The sequence below is a fragment of the Mesoplodon bidens genome, assembly GCF_964165515.1.
Source record: "Mesoplodon bidens genome assembly, chromosome: 5".
Classification (NCBI taxonomy): domain Eukaryota; kingdom Metazoa; phylum Chordata; class Mammalia; order Artiodactyla; family Ziphiidae; genus Mesoplodon; species Mesoplodon bidens.
In genome coordinates, this window is record NC_138161.1 from 117,146,855 (window position 1) to 117,165,454 (window position 18,600).

Genomic DNA, 18,600 nt, shown 5'->3' on the forward strand with positions numbered 1-18,600 from the left:
AAAATAGATAGCTAGTGGGAAGCAGCCGCATAGCACAGGGAGATCAGCTCGGTGCTTTGTGACCAGCTAGAGGGGTGGGATAGGGAGGGTGGGAGGGAGACGCAGGAGGGAAGAGATATGGGATATATGTATATGTATAGCTGATTCACTTTGTTATACAGCAGAAACTAACACACCACTGTAAAGCAGTTATACTCCAATAAAAATGTTAAAAAAAAAAGAATGCATTCTAAGGAGCTTTTAATACATCTTAATAGTCTTCCCCAAACTTTATGTTTTAACTGTGGGCAAAGTTCAGCAGTTTAAAAAAAAAAAACCAAAAAACAACATCAAAAGGTATTTCTGCCTCATGTAGTAATATCAAACTTTTAAGGAAAAAAACCAATTCCTCTCAAGCATATTCATAAAATCAGATTAGAACAAATTCATACCTATCAGTTTAGAGATCATAGAATAAAAATAAATTTGCTAAAGAAGTTTAAACAGGGGATACGGGTTCGTGCCCCGGTCTGGGAGGATCCCATATGCCGCGGAGCGGCTGGGCCCGTGAGCCATGGCCGCTGGGCCTGCGCGTCCGGAGCCTGTGCTCCGCAACGGGAGAGGCCACGACAGTGAGAGGCCCGCATACCGCAAAAAAAAAAAAAAAAAAAAAAAAAAAAAAAGAAGTTTAAACAAATGCTTGCCAATGCCATAATATAAAATATACATTCTTACTGACAGAAAATTGATTTTAGCTTAAAATTTAAAATATATACTTAAAAGTATAGTTTTTAGGAAACCATAGATACTACTATTAAATATATCATTTATTCTTAGAAACAAATTAAATAGACCAGAATCTGATTACATTTTATACTCCTAATTCCTATAATGCAACTTTCAAACATCAGGTTATATTCACTTTTAAGATATTTAAATCTTAATAATTTAAATGATTTATTCAATTGTTATTTATACTTTCACTCCACTTTGAACATTCTAAGGTACCACAGGAGATTATCACAGTGGTCCTGGTTAAGTCAAATAGTAATTACAGAGCTTTCAGTTTAGAGGTGAGATTATTTTAAATTACTGAATATAGCACTTAAGGTACCATACATATATGATTATGTTGCTCATTAATGGTTATTGAAAGCTAAAGTGTAATTTTAATGATAGCTACCTATTTTTCTTTGCACATTTTATAGCTGACTGACTAGTCAAAAATGTTGGTTCTCTTCAAAATCTTTGCAGCTGCACCCAAAGTGTTTAGAAGAACGAGAATTGGTCTGAGCTCACTTACTGAACTTTTAAGTCTACTCTTTTTTTCAAAATACACTTTCAGGTTTTGGGGGTTTTTTTTTCATTAGACAAAAAACCCTAAAATGGATTACAGCATTTGAAAATGTTGCCAAATTTTATAGAAGAAAATAATCCAAAACACTTAAATGTTTAAGATCAATCTAGTTGAGTATACTCTGTTAATTCTTTGAAAACATGGGTACCGTAAGATGACTCATGCAACATACTTCATTTGCTTTTTAAAAAAACTAATGGTATTATCATAAATAAACTAAAAAGATTTAAGGAAAATTAGTCTCTCCCTGTCTTGCTAAATGAAAATTTCCTACAACACATGTTATTTAACAGCTTGCACACATTTCCTGTAAAACGTGCCACAATCAGCACAGAATAAGTACTATATCATACATTTAAAATATAAGCTTTCTTTGTCTCTAAAATTAAAGATTATGATTACTTAAATACATAAAATCTCACCAATGGAATATTTCTTGCCTTCTGCTTATATTTATCATAATAAATATAAAATACTTCAAATAATTAAGAGATTTTCAGTTTTTTAAATACCAAAGTTTTGTCATCAAAATACATCACAAAGTTTTCTTCATTTTATACCTGTATGAGAACGAATACATCACATTAAATGTAACCCTCAAAGGATTGTAATAAGGAAAAGCAGCAGCTTTTCTTTCTCAAAAACATACCAAATAAGGGGTACAGTTGTTTCTCACAATAATATTAGAGAAAAGATTTCAGAGTTTGCTATATGGGGAAAAGGCTATAAAGTTTTGAAGTGGGAAAAACTGCTTTGTTCCTTCAATCCTCTAGATGAAATTAATTATAGCAAATGTTTATGAAAACATCTGTTCTTTACAGTTATAAATTCTTAATTTTAGTATGGACGATTCCAGACTCTTATTTTGGAAGGTAACTGTCTGACAATTGAAAGGTTTACCAAGGAACAGACAGAATTTTTAATTCTGGAAAATGGTATATACAGTGTGCTATATCCGGTAGAGATTTTCATTTGTGTGAAATACTTGGAGGGGCTTAAAACTGGTAACCAGGAGAGATCAAAGACAAACAGAAAGGCTCATTTTTCATTTAAGCTGTTATACAACAAAAACATATCTGTATCACAAGAAAAGACCAACTAAGAATTAAAAACAAATGCTACTTTACTATCAACCTAATTTGGAGGTAAGTATAACAAAGTATTAATTTTATCAGGATTTTAGTAAGTCTAATGCCAATACAGCCATGGGAAAGTATATGTAGTGTTCCTCAAAAATAACAACAGAGGGTGCAAGAGAGTTTAATATGATGTTTTTAGTTGCTGTTCTGATTCTTGAACTAAGTTGTCAGGTAGCTGTAACTGTAACAAGGATACATAGGTTGTTTTCAGACTTTCCCTCTCTTTTTCTCCCAAACACACAAACACACGCACACACACGCACACGCACACACACACACACACGCAAAAATACATTTTTAAAGTAATCTCACACAAAGGCCTTTAAATGACCAAACAGCACAAATACTTAAATATGTTAACAGAGTTCCTTTCATTTGCTTGAAAAGTAATTTAACAATAGAGTAAATTTTAAAAATACAATTGTGACTTTAAAGGTATTCCAATATTTAATGTAAACTAAGCCAGTAAAATAAAATGGATGTGTTTACTGAGTAAATCTTAAATAAATACATAAATTATATACAATATATAACATACGAATTTTGTATGTCGCTCTATGTATGTGTAAGATTGTACAACATATATATTTGTAGGAATGGTTCATCAATTATCTGTGACCATTACAGTTTGAAATTTACATAACACATTCATTTCTCATTAATTGGTAAGTAACTTTGTGAAATGAGTTCATAATATTCATAATTAAAATAAGTTGGCTGATTTGAAAAAAATATGCTCATAGTTACATTGTTTTTAATGAGGATACAAAGAGCATAGTATTTTCCATTAGTAATTCCTAACATATATGTATCTAACTTATTAAAACAATAATATGTATAACGGTGACTTAAATAGGATAAATTAAATTTGGACTCCTTTTTTAGCTTTTACTGTAGTCATGTTTAGCTAAGAGCATTTACAGTATCTATCTGTGCACTGTTGAAACCATGCTGAACAAAGGTTTACAGTAGATTTCCAGAGTGCTTTTTATGCACAAATATCTGCTTTATAAGGGAGGATGAAGATTTTAAACAAGACTAGGTTAAAAACAACCAGAATAATGCAGTAAGTAAGCACACCTACTTAACTGTGCCTTCTTCAGTTTACATGTAAAAAAAAATCAAGTTTTAGAGGATCACATGGTACTAAGTATGAATTCTGAAAAATATTACATAAGTTTTAAAAAGGCTGATCTCTGAATTGTTAGAGAAATGTCATCATGTATGTGTGATCAATTATTAATAGTAAGGGGAAAATATTTGGTTCAAACTTAAGTTGAAAGTAAACTTATGGGTAGCCACATTTTAGTTGTGATAGGATAATATGGCATAAATGAAGAGTGTAAACACCTAAAACCTTGTGTGTCTTTTAAATGAATGAGGATTACTATTGAAATGTTTTAGTTAAATCTGAAATCCCATTCAAAGTGAATGATTCAAAAAAATCTATAAATTAAGTATATTCATGCATTGACACAGTTAAGGCAAAGCATAATAACTCAGCATCATCTATGAAAACAGTAGGTGCAAAGGATACTACCTCATTTCAGGAATCAGGTAAACAACAGGCTCTGTAGGCTAACTATTTATGCTAAAAATCTAGGACCACCCATTAGGTTTAAGAGCCAGTGCTCAAGTAAATACAGGAAATTTGTTTATTTAATAATTTTCCATTTTCTCTATCATTGTTAATTTATCTACATTCTAATGATTTAATGGCCATATTTAGTATAATATTTTCAAATTATTAACTTAGATAATGAAACTCAGATGTAAAACAAATACTTAGGAACTATTTTAAATAAATAACATTTCAAGTGCACAATTTTAATTTAAGAAGATAATACTTCTGTTATTCTTGTTAAATATTGAACAGAATTCTTTTTAAAAAGAAAGCAGAATGACATCAGCAGAGTGGCAGAAGATACAACTCCAAGTTCTCATCCTCCCACAGAAACGTCGAAAAACTAGAACTGTCGGAACCAACTTTGTAATGACTCTGGAAAATAGTCAAAGATTTACAAGAACCAAGTGAACAATGAGCCAAGAAAAAGGCAACTGGAAAGCTTTGTGGGGTTTTTACTTGCCTGTTCTACCATATCCCTAGATCAGCAGCAGTCTTGAAGAAGTAAGCTAGTTCCCAGTGTAAGTAAGAAGTAAGCTAGTTCCCCGGAGAATAGTACCTGGTTCTGGAGGGAGGAGAGAAGACCATATTTTCAAAGTATTGTGTAAATCAATTCTAACATGTTAGGAGCTACCTGAAGAACTGACATAAGATGTTCATCTCTTTTTCATCTAAATAAAAAAAAGGAAAAAAAAAAGGTAGGCTTTGCTCTTGTACCCACTGCAAGTCAAACTAAGAGCCAGCAGATGCCTGGGGCAAAAGAATACAACCAAAACATAAAATAGACCACCTAAGGCCTGGGAGAAAAAGCTAGCGAGAGTTTCTTTGAGAAATTAGGACATTCAAAAGCACCTGGGTATGCAGGGGAATGTAGAACACTATGCACATACCCAGGGCAAGATGCATGATGATACAGAAACTGAGAAGACCGTTAAGTTTCCACCTGAAGCTGACCACTAGGAAGAATGCAAGCCTGGCTAAATGATGAAGGACTGCTGCAGCAGAGACAATCTGAAAAGACAAGGAGAGGCTCAGGGTTTTGCTGCTCTTCTTAGCTCCTGGCATTCAGAAAATCTCTGTTAAAATCCTAGCTGAACACAACCTAAGAAATAAAGACTTCAATGACTATAAGTCTTTGCAAAAATAAAAAATATTTCAGGAGAATAACTAAACAAATGGACTGAAATGGTCTTCAAGAATATAGAAAATAAACCCTGGAGAAGGGGAGAATCTGATTTTTGGATTAACCAATATAATATTTAAATATCAAGTTGTCAAAAACAACAAAATCATGAAGCATACAAAGAAACAGGAAGCATGGCTCGTCAAATGAATGAAAATAAATTGACAGAAACTATCCCTCAGAAATAACTGGATTTACTAGACAAAGATTTTGAAACAACTGTCTTAAGGATGTTCAAAGAGCAAAAGGAAAACACAGACCAAAAAAGGAAAGAAATCATGTAGAGAATAAATCAACAAAATGACATCAATAGAGAGGTAGAAATAATAAAAGGAAATAGAATTTCTGGAGCTGAAAAATACAATAACTGAATTGAAAAATTCACTAGAGGGGCTCAACCACAGGTGTGAGCAGGCAAAACACAAAAATAACAAAGTTGAACATACGACAAATGAAATTATGGAGTCTGAGGAGCAAAAATAGGAAAAAAGTGAAGAAAAGTGAGCATGCCCTAAGAAACCTGTATGACACCATCAGGCACATCAACATATGCATTATGAGAGTCTGAGAAATAGAAGAAAGAGGCAGAAAGAATATTTGAAGAAAAAATGGCCAAAAACTCCCCAAATTTGATGAAAGACAAATATCTACAAATCTAAGAAGTTCAATTAACTCTAGGTAGGATTAACTCAGAGACTCACACCAAGACACATTATAAGCAAACTGTTCTAAGACAAAAACAAAGAGAGAATCCTGAAAGATACAACAGAAAAGTACTTTGTCACAACAGAGAATCCTCAGTAAGATTAATAGATGATTTCTCATCAGAAAACATGGAGGCCAAAAGAGTGGGATGATATGTATATATAGATATGTATCTATCTATATCTGTATCTATATATAAAGTGCTTTAAAAAAAGGCTATCAACCAAGAATTTTATATCTAGCAAAATATTCCTTTGAAAATGAGTGAGAAGTTAAGACATTCCTAGAAACACAAAAGCTGAAACTAGACATACCATAAAAGAAAAGCTAATGGCAGTCTTTCAAGCTGAAAGGAAAGAATACCACACAATAACTCAAAGCCGTGGGAAGAAATAAAGATCTCTGGTAAAGGTGAATATGTGAGCAAACGTAAAGCCAGCATTGTTGTATTTAAGGTTTGTGATGCCACCCTTTCTTTCCTACAGGATATAAAAAACAAATGGATAAAAATAATTATAAGTTAATACAACTGAGCAACAATGTATAAAAATGTAATTTATGACACAACATTAAAAGGGAAAAAGAGCAGTATAGGAGCACATATTTTGTATGCTATAAAATTAAGTTTGGTTATCAACTTGAAGTAGATTGTTAAAAATTTAGGATTTAAATTTTATCATCTAACCCCTATGATAACCACAAAGAAGAGATCTAAAAATTTACACAACAGGAATGAGAAGGGAACCAAAATGGTCACTACAGAACAAAAACAAAAAAACACAACCAAACACAAGAAAAAGCAGTAATGGAGGAAATGAGGAGAAATAAGGTATAAAACATATAGAAAACAACAGCATCATGGCAGAAGTAAGTTCTTTCTTATCAGTAGTTAACTTAAATGTAAATGGATTAAAGTTTCAATCAAAAGGCAGAGATCAGCAAAAATGGATTTAAAAAAAACCATGATGCAACTAACTGTATGTTGTCTACAAGAGATTCATTTAAGAACCAAAGTAAAAGTATGGAAAAGAAAATAACCAAAAAAAGAGATACTTGGCTATACCAGTATCAGACAAAATAGACTTTAAGTCAAAAACTGCTACAACAAAGGACATTATGTATTGATAAAAGGGTCAAACCATGAAGAAGATATAACAATTACAAACATATGCACCAAACAATAGAACATGAAAATATATGAAGCAAACATTGACAGAATTGAAGGGAGAAACAGACAGTTCTATAATGAAAATTGACAGAATGTCTAGACAGAAGATCAGTAAGGAAACAGAGGACTCAAACAAGACTGTAAACCAAGTTGACCTAACAGACGTAAAACACTAGCCAACAACAGAATATACAATCTTCTCAAGTGCATATGGAACACTGTCCAGGACATACCATATGTTAAGCCATAAAACAAGTCTCAATATATTTTAAAAGACTGAAATCATACAAAGTATCTTTTCTGAATACAAAGGAACAAAGCTAGAAGTCAATTACTGAAGGAAAATTCTCAAGTATAGTAAATGCAAATATGTGTGTCTATAGATGGAAAGACAGAAAAACAGGTAAGTATGTAGGTAGGTTCTGTATGAACACACAGTGGTCGTAAATTAAAAAAAAATGCTGATGATGATCTTTGATTAAACTTTAAAGTAATTTCCAGGAAAGAAAACACTTAATGAATTGGTAAAATTAAACTGCCCTGTTCAGTTTAATGAAATTATAAAGTAGAGGTATTACAGCATCATGATTAAAAGCTAAGGCTCAGGCAAGATAGACCCGAGTACATGCTCCACCATTTACTTTCCCTCTGACTTAACTGTTCAATATTTCAGTTTCCTCATCTGTAAAATGAAGATGATAACAGTTTCTACCACAAAGTGTGGTTATGAAGATTAGATAAGTGCAAATAAAAGAGCTTAGTATAGCATGTAGCACAATGTAAGTTCCTTGATAAATGTTAGTTATTAATTTATGAATGTTTTAATCAGTGAATGTGTTTAAAATACTGTACCCAGTAAAGGAATAAAAGTAGAAGTCTATTGGTGCTATGTAAAGAGAATAAACTTATTCATAATTTAAATAACTGAAAATTGTAACTCTTCTTAGCAATTAAAAGGCATTATTTCTACATTGCTTTTTTTTTTTTGGCCCACACTTCACGGCTTATGTGATTTTAGTTCCCCAACCAGGGATCAAACAGGGGCCCTTGGCAGTGAGATCATGGAGTCCTAACCACTGGACCGCCAGGGAATTCCCTAAAAAGCACTATTTCTGATAAAATTTATAATTAACAAAAGTTTATTCCATGAATTATACAACTCTGTGCAAGATTTGTGGTATACTTTAATATCCTTCCTGATGATGATATCAAACATTGAATATGATATACAGAAAGCAAGTGGAAAAATAGTAAAATTAAATAAAATCAGAGCCTTGAAATATAAAGCAATCTAATCCATGAGCTGAATATATATGTTTCTTGGTATTGATAAAATGCAGATAAAAAAATAAAACTACAGTCAATCTAGTAATAAACTAAAACTATCACATATACGATAGTATACACTATTACACACGCATCAGAATAAAACAAGCTTTAAGAAGAATTCATTAAGGATTCTGACACTGAATGGAAACAAGGTCTAATTCCAAAAATAATCACAAATATAACTACCCAACTTAAGTTAACATGTAATAACACACAAATGCAAATATTTCTATTTATTTTCATTGTCATTACTGGACATATTGTTGTCTCTCTAGGCATTCCATGGACTTACAGCTGCTTGATGTCTCAGAAAAAAACAAAGTAGACCAGGAATCAATCAAGTAAAGAGAATTTCAATGCAAAATTAACCTCTCTGGGTCCTACCATCCGTATCTACAACAAAGAAGGACAGGACCAGATCAGACCAAGTTCATGAACATGCTGATCAGCCAAATCACCTGGGGACAGGTATTTAGGGGGGTGTGTGAGTGCGGGTGCACGCATGTGGTGTGTTTGTGGGAGAGAAAGAGATTGATAAAAAGGATGAGATTGAGACAACCGTGGGTGTGGTCCAGGATCCTCTACTTTTAAAGGGTTTCCTAGATTATTGTGATGATCCAAAAGTCTTTCCTAGTACGAAACGATAAACTTCTACTGTGCTAAAAGTGACAGTCCCTTGTAGAGGGCAATTTAATTTGCCCCAAACACGGAGAGTGCCTCATGTATCATCATTTACTATGAGCTATCAATGAGGCACAAGATTTGGTCACATCTTCCAGCAGTAGTAGAGGACTGCTTTGAGCTATGCCAATTCTGCACATTACCCTATATGATCAGTTGCATGTACTGATTATTGGGGGAGGATGCACAATGGAGCTGCCCAGCAGAACACTGCTATTGGCCTGTGTGGTCCTCCTGTGGACCACCTGGGCTTCAAAAGCACCTTCTTACAAAAGAGCTACATAATGCCAATGCTATAATTTAGACAATTACAAATAAGTAGATAAACAGCAAAATAGATTTTAAAAAGAGCTTCCTTAGAAGTAAATGTTTTGACAAAGAATATTTGAAAATATTACTCCAAATTTAAAACTTGGAGAAAGAGTATCAAGGCCAAAGACAATTATTATATAATTTGCCCTTTGCTACAATTTTTCTTAACAAAACTACAAATAATGACTTGGTTTAAATTTTGACTGACATTTTTAGATTTTCTACTCGTCTTACACAAGTTTCAATGAAATAGCTTCCATCCACAAAAACAACAACAAACAAACAAAAACACACAGTAGCTTTTCAAACATAATCTAACTGAGACCTAGGGAATTCTAAACCTGACATCAAATTACGTGTTCAGTGCCTAAATAACATAGCAGAAGTCATATACATATTATCTGCTAGATAAAAGAGTACATCTGCTATTGAAATCCTATTTCATTTTCTATAAATCTTTCAAATAATAACTATAAAACATGTATATTAATTATTCTTTTCTTCAGTGTATAAAAAAAGGAAATATCTTTTTCTACAAAACAGATTCCTTTGAGCAATTCTCACTTTCACTACTGATTACAATCAACGCTAGAACCTTTAAGATTGTTTGACATCAAGGGGACATAAAATGTAAAGACACCATTAACCTCAAGTACTTAACTTTGGATGGTTAATATCAGATATCCCCCCTTTTGGTATAAAAAACTGAAGTGGGGGCTTCCCTGGTGGCGCAGTGGTTGAGAGTCCGCCTGCCGATGCAGGGGACACGGGTTTGTGCCCCAGTCCGGGAGGACCCCACGTGCCGCGGAGTGGCTGGGCCTGTGAGCCATGGCCGCTGAGCCTGCACGTCTGGAGCCTGTGCTCCGCAACGAGAGAGGCCACAACAGTGAGAGGCCCGTGAACAGCCCCCCCCCAAAAAAAAAAAAAACTAAAGTGGGACTATTTGAAGGATATAAATGACCATCCATGAACTAGGGTAAATTATTCTCTTAATGTCTTTTAAATGACAGCTAACTGAACAAGGTCTTATATCAAAGATCTACTTAAAAAGCATAAAGGGGGTTTTAACTATAAAGTCCCAAAGCTCAGATGAAGAACCAAGGGTAAATATTCTCAAACCTATCTTTAGTTTTAAAAAGAATTTACTAAACTAAATTACCTTACATATAGTGATGTAAAATTCTCAAAATATCAAAAATTTTCAAGTGTTTACCATTTCCTTCAAATAAAAAAATTTGAAAAATACTTTAATTGATCTATAAAAATGTTTTATTTCATAAACTATTTTTGTTTTGACATTAAAGAACTATACTAAAATACAATTTTTAAGAAAAATTCTAAATATACAAACTGATTTCTATTTATTATTTTATGACAAAGTCTAATTATTTATTAGTGGAGATGATTTTTTAAACCTAATAACTAGTTTTAAAATGGTGACACCTTTAAATTTGCTAGTACATGTGTAACACACTAAATTCAACTATCCTTGTAGAGTATTAAATATATCATTCAAAGTAGTTATTTATTGATCACTTTATCTAAACTAACAAATAGTTACCTAGACAAATGGTAAATGGGCCTAATTAATAAATACATTTATGTACTAATTCAAACTTCTAGTCATGCACCTGGATCACATGATAGCTTTTCTACTTTTTAAAATTCTTTCAACAATCACCAGTTAAGCACCTCCTATGTTTTAGTACTAGTCATATGGTGTAAAACAAAGGTCAAAACCCATCCCTGACATCCTGGAATTTGTTGAAAGTTCAGCAGAGAAGGACAGTCAAATCAATGTACAATGACAACTTTCAAAACTGTTACAGAATAAAGTCACACAACCTACTGTAAAATAACATATGAGAGAGGAGGGGGTCCCTGGCCCAAAGGAGCATGGAGAGCACCCCACTTGGGATCTGCATGCGCCAAGAGTATTTAAAGGTCACGCTAAGAATTTTGGTCCAGATGAACAGGAAGTCAGTGAAAGAACGGTTTAAGCAGAAGTAGAACATGATGAAGCCTTTTAAAAGATCACTTGAACTAGGGAGGAAGCAAATAGAGTGCAGGTGTACGGGGAAGAGTGGATGGAGGGAGACTAAGAAGCCTGCATACTCCAAGGTGAAAAATGATGACAGAACAGTCATATTGATAATACTGTTTTCATATGATCTTAGGTACAGTAATTTACCATTTTTAAAACTCATTGCTATTATTTGCTGAGAGGCTACTATGTGCCAGGCACTGTTCTTGGACATGGAAGTACCATAGTGAACAAAACAGAACCAAGTGTGTGTGTGGGTGCAGGGGGAAAAAAAACAAGAAAATAAATTTTATAACAAATAAATTCAGATAATCATAAAAGCTTAAAAACAAAATACAGCAGATTAATGTGACATCCAGTGACTGGGAGAGGGTGTTCTCTGCAGGGAGAGGTAATATCCAATGAGATTCTAGTTATAAGGAAAAAATTAGCCATGCAAGGGACGTACAGCAGAAGCTGGCTTTTAGAAAAGATAAAGAAAAAAAAAAAAAAAAAAGGCCATGGTGGCTGGAAGGCTAGGAGTAGAGTAGCATGAGATGAGGTCTGTGCGACAAGGAGGGGCCAGAGAACTTGGGGTTTTATAGGAAGGAAGTCTAGATTTTACACGTATAATGAGAAGACATCATAAAGTTTCAAAATGATGTAAAAGATTATCTACTTCAGGTTTGGAAATCATTATTTTAGCTTCTATGTGAAGATTAGATTGAACAGGGAGGGGCAAGACAGATGCTAAGAGATCAGTTGGGATCTGGATCATAGGATAACCTGATAATACAGAGAGACAACTTTATACTTAATTCTAAGATAGTCTAAATGAGGATTTGAAAATTGAAATCCTTTAAAATAATTTGAAATTATTTCCATGGTGGAAAAATAAATAATTGTATTAAATAATAAATAATTGTATTCCTAATATTTTATTTCCATATACAATTACCTGAATTTGATTATTAATAAATGTATTTATTTTTATAAGCTGCTTTCTATATAGATCAGTAATTAATCTGGTTTTCAAATAAGACTGATATCTGAATCACAAAAAAGAAGAGAGAAAAGAAACAGTAAAATAGCACATTATAGATTATTAATAGGATTTCCAGTACCATCCAACAAGGAGGACCACTGCAAGCCTCTCTCTCCCACTGATTACAACTAAAAACTCTGGGCAAAGTACAAAAAGCAACTTCTTGAGGAATCTGAATAGTAAATAATAGCAGACATACTAGATAAGAGAGTCAAAGATACAGTGGTGGTGAGTGTTCTGTTTGGTTTTTGTTTTTCCTCCTTTTATATCCTAACTTTGAGCTCAAGTCAGGCTGAATCTGAGAACTAAATGCCGGGTATGAAGAGCAAAAACTCCAACCCCATTTTTCTGGGACTGGGAAAAGAATCTTTTCCCTGTTGTTCACTCCCAACCTTGCTACAAGACCAGGACTAATCATAGAACTATACTGCCACCATGGGTGGTGACAGCAGTGAGGAAGAAAGCTATCTTTCATAATAGAAAACTAGGAAAATGGGGCCTCTGTTGTGTGAACACTGAGTGGGGAATCCCCATTATGTTTTCTTTCTCTTCCTCTTATCAATTTGCCACAAAAGCAGGCCCATTCATGTGGATCCCTATGACAGCACAAGAGGCAAAAGCTCTGATAAAACAAGCCAGAGAATGTACAGTTAGTCTCAAAAAGAAAGCCTTGGACAAGGGGATTCTCTAATCCTGTGTATGAACTGACACAAACCCTGGGTTCACCCCTAAGATGTATATGCTCAAAACATACTCAAAGAAGCACAGCAAAAGCTGTGAGAACTGACCTATGATATAAACCATAGCCAAAGTCCCAGATTAAAACCCTGAGAGTCACATACAAGGTGCAGACTCAAAAAGCATAGAAAGGACTTTGAAAACTGAACTGACACTGGAACTAACACCCACAGAAAGTGAACCAGAATTTGTAGGTTGAACCTAATTGCAATGACTGCTGGTGAAAAGAAAAAGAAAAAAAAGCAAAAAGGAAAGAAAGGAGGAGAGGGGAGGGCTTCCCTGGTGGCGCAGTGGTTGAGAGTCCGCCTGCTGATATAGGGGACATGGGTTCGTGCCCCGGTCCAGGAAGATCCCACATGCCGCAGAGCGGCTGGGCCCGTGAGCCATGGCCGCTGAGCCTGCGCGCCCGGAGCCTGTGCTCCGCAACGGGAGAGGCCACAACAGTGAGAGGCCCATGTACCACAAAAAAAAAAAAAAAAAAAGGAGAGGGGAAAGAAAAGAGAGAGACAGGAAAGGAAAGATTCCTCCAGTGGATTCAATGAGATCTAGAGTTTCAAAGCAAAATATTCAAAATGTTCAGGATACAATATAAAATTACTTGATATACCCAAGAATCAGGAAAATCTGGCCAACTCTTAAGGTATAATACAATCAACACCCATCAACCCTGAAATGACCCAAATGTAGGAATCAACAAAGATTTGAAGAAGCCATTATCACTTTTCTCCAAGAAGTAATAGTGCACACTCTTGAAATGAATGGAAAGACAGAACTTCACAGTATGAAAAAAAAAACTATTAAAAAAATCAAATTAAACTGTTAAAGCTGTAAAGTACAGTACATGAAATACAAAAAAATATATTTCACTAGGTGCGTTCAATAACAACATGGAGTTGACAGAGGAACAAGTCAGTGAACTAGAAGGTAGATCAATGTAAGTTATCGAATCTGAAGAAGTGAAAGATAAAAAAAAAAATAGGGACTTCCCTGGTGGCGCAGTGGTTAAGAATCCGCCTGCCAATGCAGGGGACATGGGTTCAATCTCTGGTCAGGGAAGACCCCACATGCCGTGGAGCAACTAAGCCCGTGCGCCACAACTACTTAGCCTGTGCTATAGAGCCCGTGAGCCACAACTACTGAGCCCACGAGCCACAACTACTGACCCCATGTACCGCAACTACTGAAGCCCATGCACTCTAGGGCCTACGTGCCACAACTACTGAGCCCACGTGCTGCAACTACTGAAGCTTGTGTGCCTAGAGCCCATGTTCCACAAGAGAACCCACCTCAATGAGAAGCCCATGCACGCGAAGAGTAGCCCCTGCTTGCCACAGCTAGAGAAAGCCTGTGCACAGCAACGAAGACCCAATGCAGCCAAAAAATAAAAATTAAAAATTAAAAATAAATAAAATAAAATGAACAGAACCTCAGGAAACTATGGCGCAACACAGACTCCTGGTAAATTTTTGAAATTCAACCATTTTTAAAAACATTAGTAGAATCACATTATATAAATTATAACTATCTTCTCATTAGTTGTATTCAAATATAGTTTCATCATAAAGAATAAATGTAAAGATTATCTAAATAAAAACTGACATTATAATAGAATAAGGAAATTAATTTGATCCACACTAGAATTCACTTATCTTTCATTTCTTGGATATATTTTATTTTTCCATTGTAAAAGAAATACATATATTATACATTAAAAACTTGTACATTTGAAATAAATTATTCAGAAAAAAACTAACCAAATTAAAAAAAAAGAAAACGATTTTGAAAAAAGAAAGAAGAAAAAAGAGAAAAGGAAAATCAACCTACAATATAATTACATGGCAAAAATATTTTTCTGTCTTCTATAAAATTGAAAACACACTACATAAACAATTTTGGGTTCTATTATTTCATGTATTTTAAGTATAAGAATATCTGTCATGTTATTTTAAAAGTGTTTTACAACAAAATTTTAAATGAGTGCATAATACAGCTATTAATGAATTGTTCTATAATTTATTTAACCAATATTCTATCAATATTTTCATATTTAAAATAGTTAGCTGTTCTTATATAACACTATAAGTATCATTGTGCATATATCTTTCCCTGGCTGCCTTAAGATAAAAAAATAAATTGGCTGATTGAAAGGTATTTTTTAAATTATAAAATTAATAGAAATTGATAAAAATTACAAACATGATTATTATGGAAGACTTTCAAATGCAGAGTCATACAAGGAAGAAAATTAAAAGTCATACATAATTCTACTGCTGTTAGTATTCTGACATATTTCCTCAATTTTTTAATGAAATTCACTATATATATTCTATAATTTGAATATAATAGTATTTGTTTTAATACTATTTTAAAATGACTTTCAATGGCTTTACAGAATTTTAAACAATAGCTGATCTTTATGGCATAGGCCAAAATAACTATAAACCACTAATAAATAAATATATTCCTACTGCCGTTCACCCTAAAGCATCCTATACAGAACTGTCCATGTAAGAAATAATTTGAAAGTCAATGCCTGAAAGATGAGCATCTGCATTTTGTGAACTGAGATTTAGCTGTTAAAGAATACTGATTGTTCCCCCAAATCTATTTTCCCCTTTTTCTTGGGCATAGGGCAACCCAGTTACAGAATACATTTCACAGCTTTTTCATTCCTGGATGCAGTCCTGTATGCACAAGGAATAACGGAAAATTCTATTCCAACTGTTTAAAAGTATCCTGATGCCTTCCTTTTTTTCCCATTGACTAGAACATGGGAAAACAATAACCAAGGCTAATTCAAGCCCAAAGAGTAGCTATTACCTAAGAGAGGAGAAGATATCAAGTATTGGTAATGATGTGGAGAAACTACAGCCCTCATACATTGCTGGTAGGAATGTAAAACAATGCAGCCACTTCAGAAAAGAGTATGGCAATTTCATCAAAAGTTAAACATAAATTTAACATATGACCCAGCAATTCTTCTCCTAGGAATCTATCCAAGGGAAATGAATATACATATCTACATGAAAATCTATGTTCAAATGTTTATAGCAGCATTGTTTGTAATAGCCCCAAACAAGAAGTGATATAAATGTCTTTCAACCATTGAATAAACACATAAAATGTGGTATAGCCATACAATGAAATACTATTCAGCAATAAAAATGGAATAAAATATTGATATATGCTACAACGTGGTTGGACCCCGAAAACATTAAGTGAAATACGCCGGACACAATCACAGGTAATGACCCTCTTTACTGCTAATAATAATCCTTGTTCTGATGTCTACTTAGTCTAATATTAATAGTTACTGAGGCTTTCTTTTGTGTAGCGTTTTCATGGTATAACTTTCTGAATCCTTTTATTTTTGATATTTCTATCTCATTTGTATTAGTTTTCTATTATTGTTATAATAAATTATCACAAGCTTAGCAGATTGAAACAACACAAATACATTATCTTACAGTTCTGTAGGTCAGAATTCTAATACAGGTCCTCACTGAGCTAAAAGTAAGGCGTGAGCAGGGCTGTGTATCTTATTGGAGGCTCTTGGGAAGAATCTGTTTCCTTGCTCATTCAGGTGTTCAGAGAATTCAGTTCCTCAACATATAACCATAAAAACATCTGAGGGCTTCCCTGGTGGCGCAGTGGTTGAGAGTCCGCCTGCCGATGCAGGGGACACGGGTTCGTGCCCCGGTCCAGGAGGATCCCACATGCCACGGAGCGGCTGGGCCCGTGAGCCATGGCCGCTGAGCCTGTGCATCCGGAGCCTGTGCTCCGCAACGGGAGAGGCCACAACAGTGAGAGGCCCGCGTACCACAAAAAAAAAAAAAAAAAAATCTGAAAAATTCTTCCTGCCATGTAAGGTAACACATTCACAGGTTCTGGAGGTTAGGGTTTAAAAACATTTGGGAGGGAGGCATTATTCAGCCTGCCACACCATTTTATTTAAAGTATCTTGGGACTTCCCTGGTGGTTCAATGGCTAACACTCCGCGCTCCCAATGAAGGGGGCCTGGGTTCGATCTCTGGTCAGGGAACTAGATCCTGCATGCTGCAACCAAGGGCCTGCATGCTGCAACTAAAAGATCCTGCATGCCTCAACTAAAGATCCTGTGTGCCTCCACTAAGACCTGGTGCAGCTAAATAAATAAAAATAAATAAATAAATATTAAAAAAATTAAGTATCTTGTAGATAGCAAATAACTGCTTCTTGTTTTTTAAAATCTTTTCTGACAATCTCTGCCTTTTAACTGCTATGTTTAGACTGTACATATTAATGTGATTATTGATATGGATGATTAAAAATATAGCACCCAACTACTTGTTTTGTATCTGTTCTTGTTTCATCTATCCTTTATTTCTTTTTTCCTCATTTTATGCTTTAAGTCGAGGATATTTTATGATTCCATTTGATCTCCTCTACTGTATTATTATTTATATTTCTGTATTACATTTTTTAATGGATGTTCTAGAGCAGGGGTTGACAAACCCATGGCGTGGGCCAGCCAAATGTTTTTGTATATTAAATTTTACTGAAACAGAACCATGCCCATTTGCTTTTGTACTAAGGCTGCTTTCACACTACAGTGTAAGAGTTGAGTAGTTGAGAGAGAGGTCATATAGCAAGCAAGCCTTAAATATATATTATACTGTCCATTAAGAAAGTGTTTCCTGACCCCTGCTCTAGGCTTACAATACAGTGTATACATATTTAATTAATCAGAGCTATCTTTAAACAACATTATATAGTCATGTGTAAAGTCACAACCTTACAACAGTATATTTCCAATTCTTCCCTCTCATCCTTTGTGCTACTGTTGTCATGTATTTCACTTTTATATATGCTGTAAACACAAAACATATTGCTACTATTTTTGCTTTAGACACTCATATTTTAGAGCAATAAAAAGAAAAAATAGTTTTACTTTCACTTATTCCACTTCCAATACTGTTTCTCTTCTTTGTATAGATCTCAGTGTCTTTGTCCTATCTGTTCCTTCTGCCTGACAACAGTCCTTTAGCATTTCTTATAGGGTTGGCTTGCTAATAAATTCCAATGGATTTTGCTTATCTGGAAAAGTCTTTATTTCTTCTTCATTTATTTCGAATATTTTTTCATCAGGTATAGAAATTTGGTTTGAGAAGTTTTGTTTTTCCTTTCAGCACATTAAAGATGTTACTCCATGGTCTTCAGCTTGCATGACTTCTGAAGAGAGATTTGCTCTAATTCTTACCTTTTCTTATATCTGCCTGTAATATTTTTATATTAGTTTTCTATTATTGCTATAACAATTTTTTTCCGGTTGCCTTTC

The 18,600-nt window shown here is 34.2% G+C and overlaps 1 protein-coding gene across 3 annotated transcripts in view; it reads right to left on the reverse strand.

The window, feature by feature from the left end:
• Positions 1-18,600, reverse strand: part of TBC1D5 (TBC1 domain family member 5) — a 558,005-nt gene that overhangs the window by 280,991 nt on the left and 258,414 nt on the right. The window lies entirely within an intron of this gene.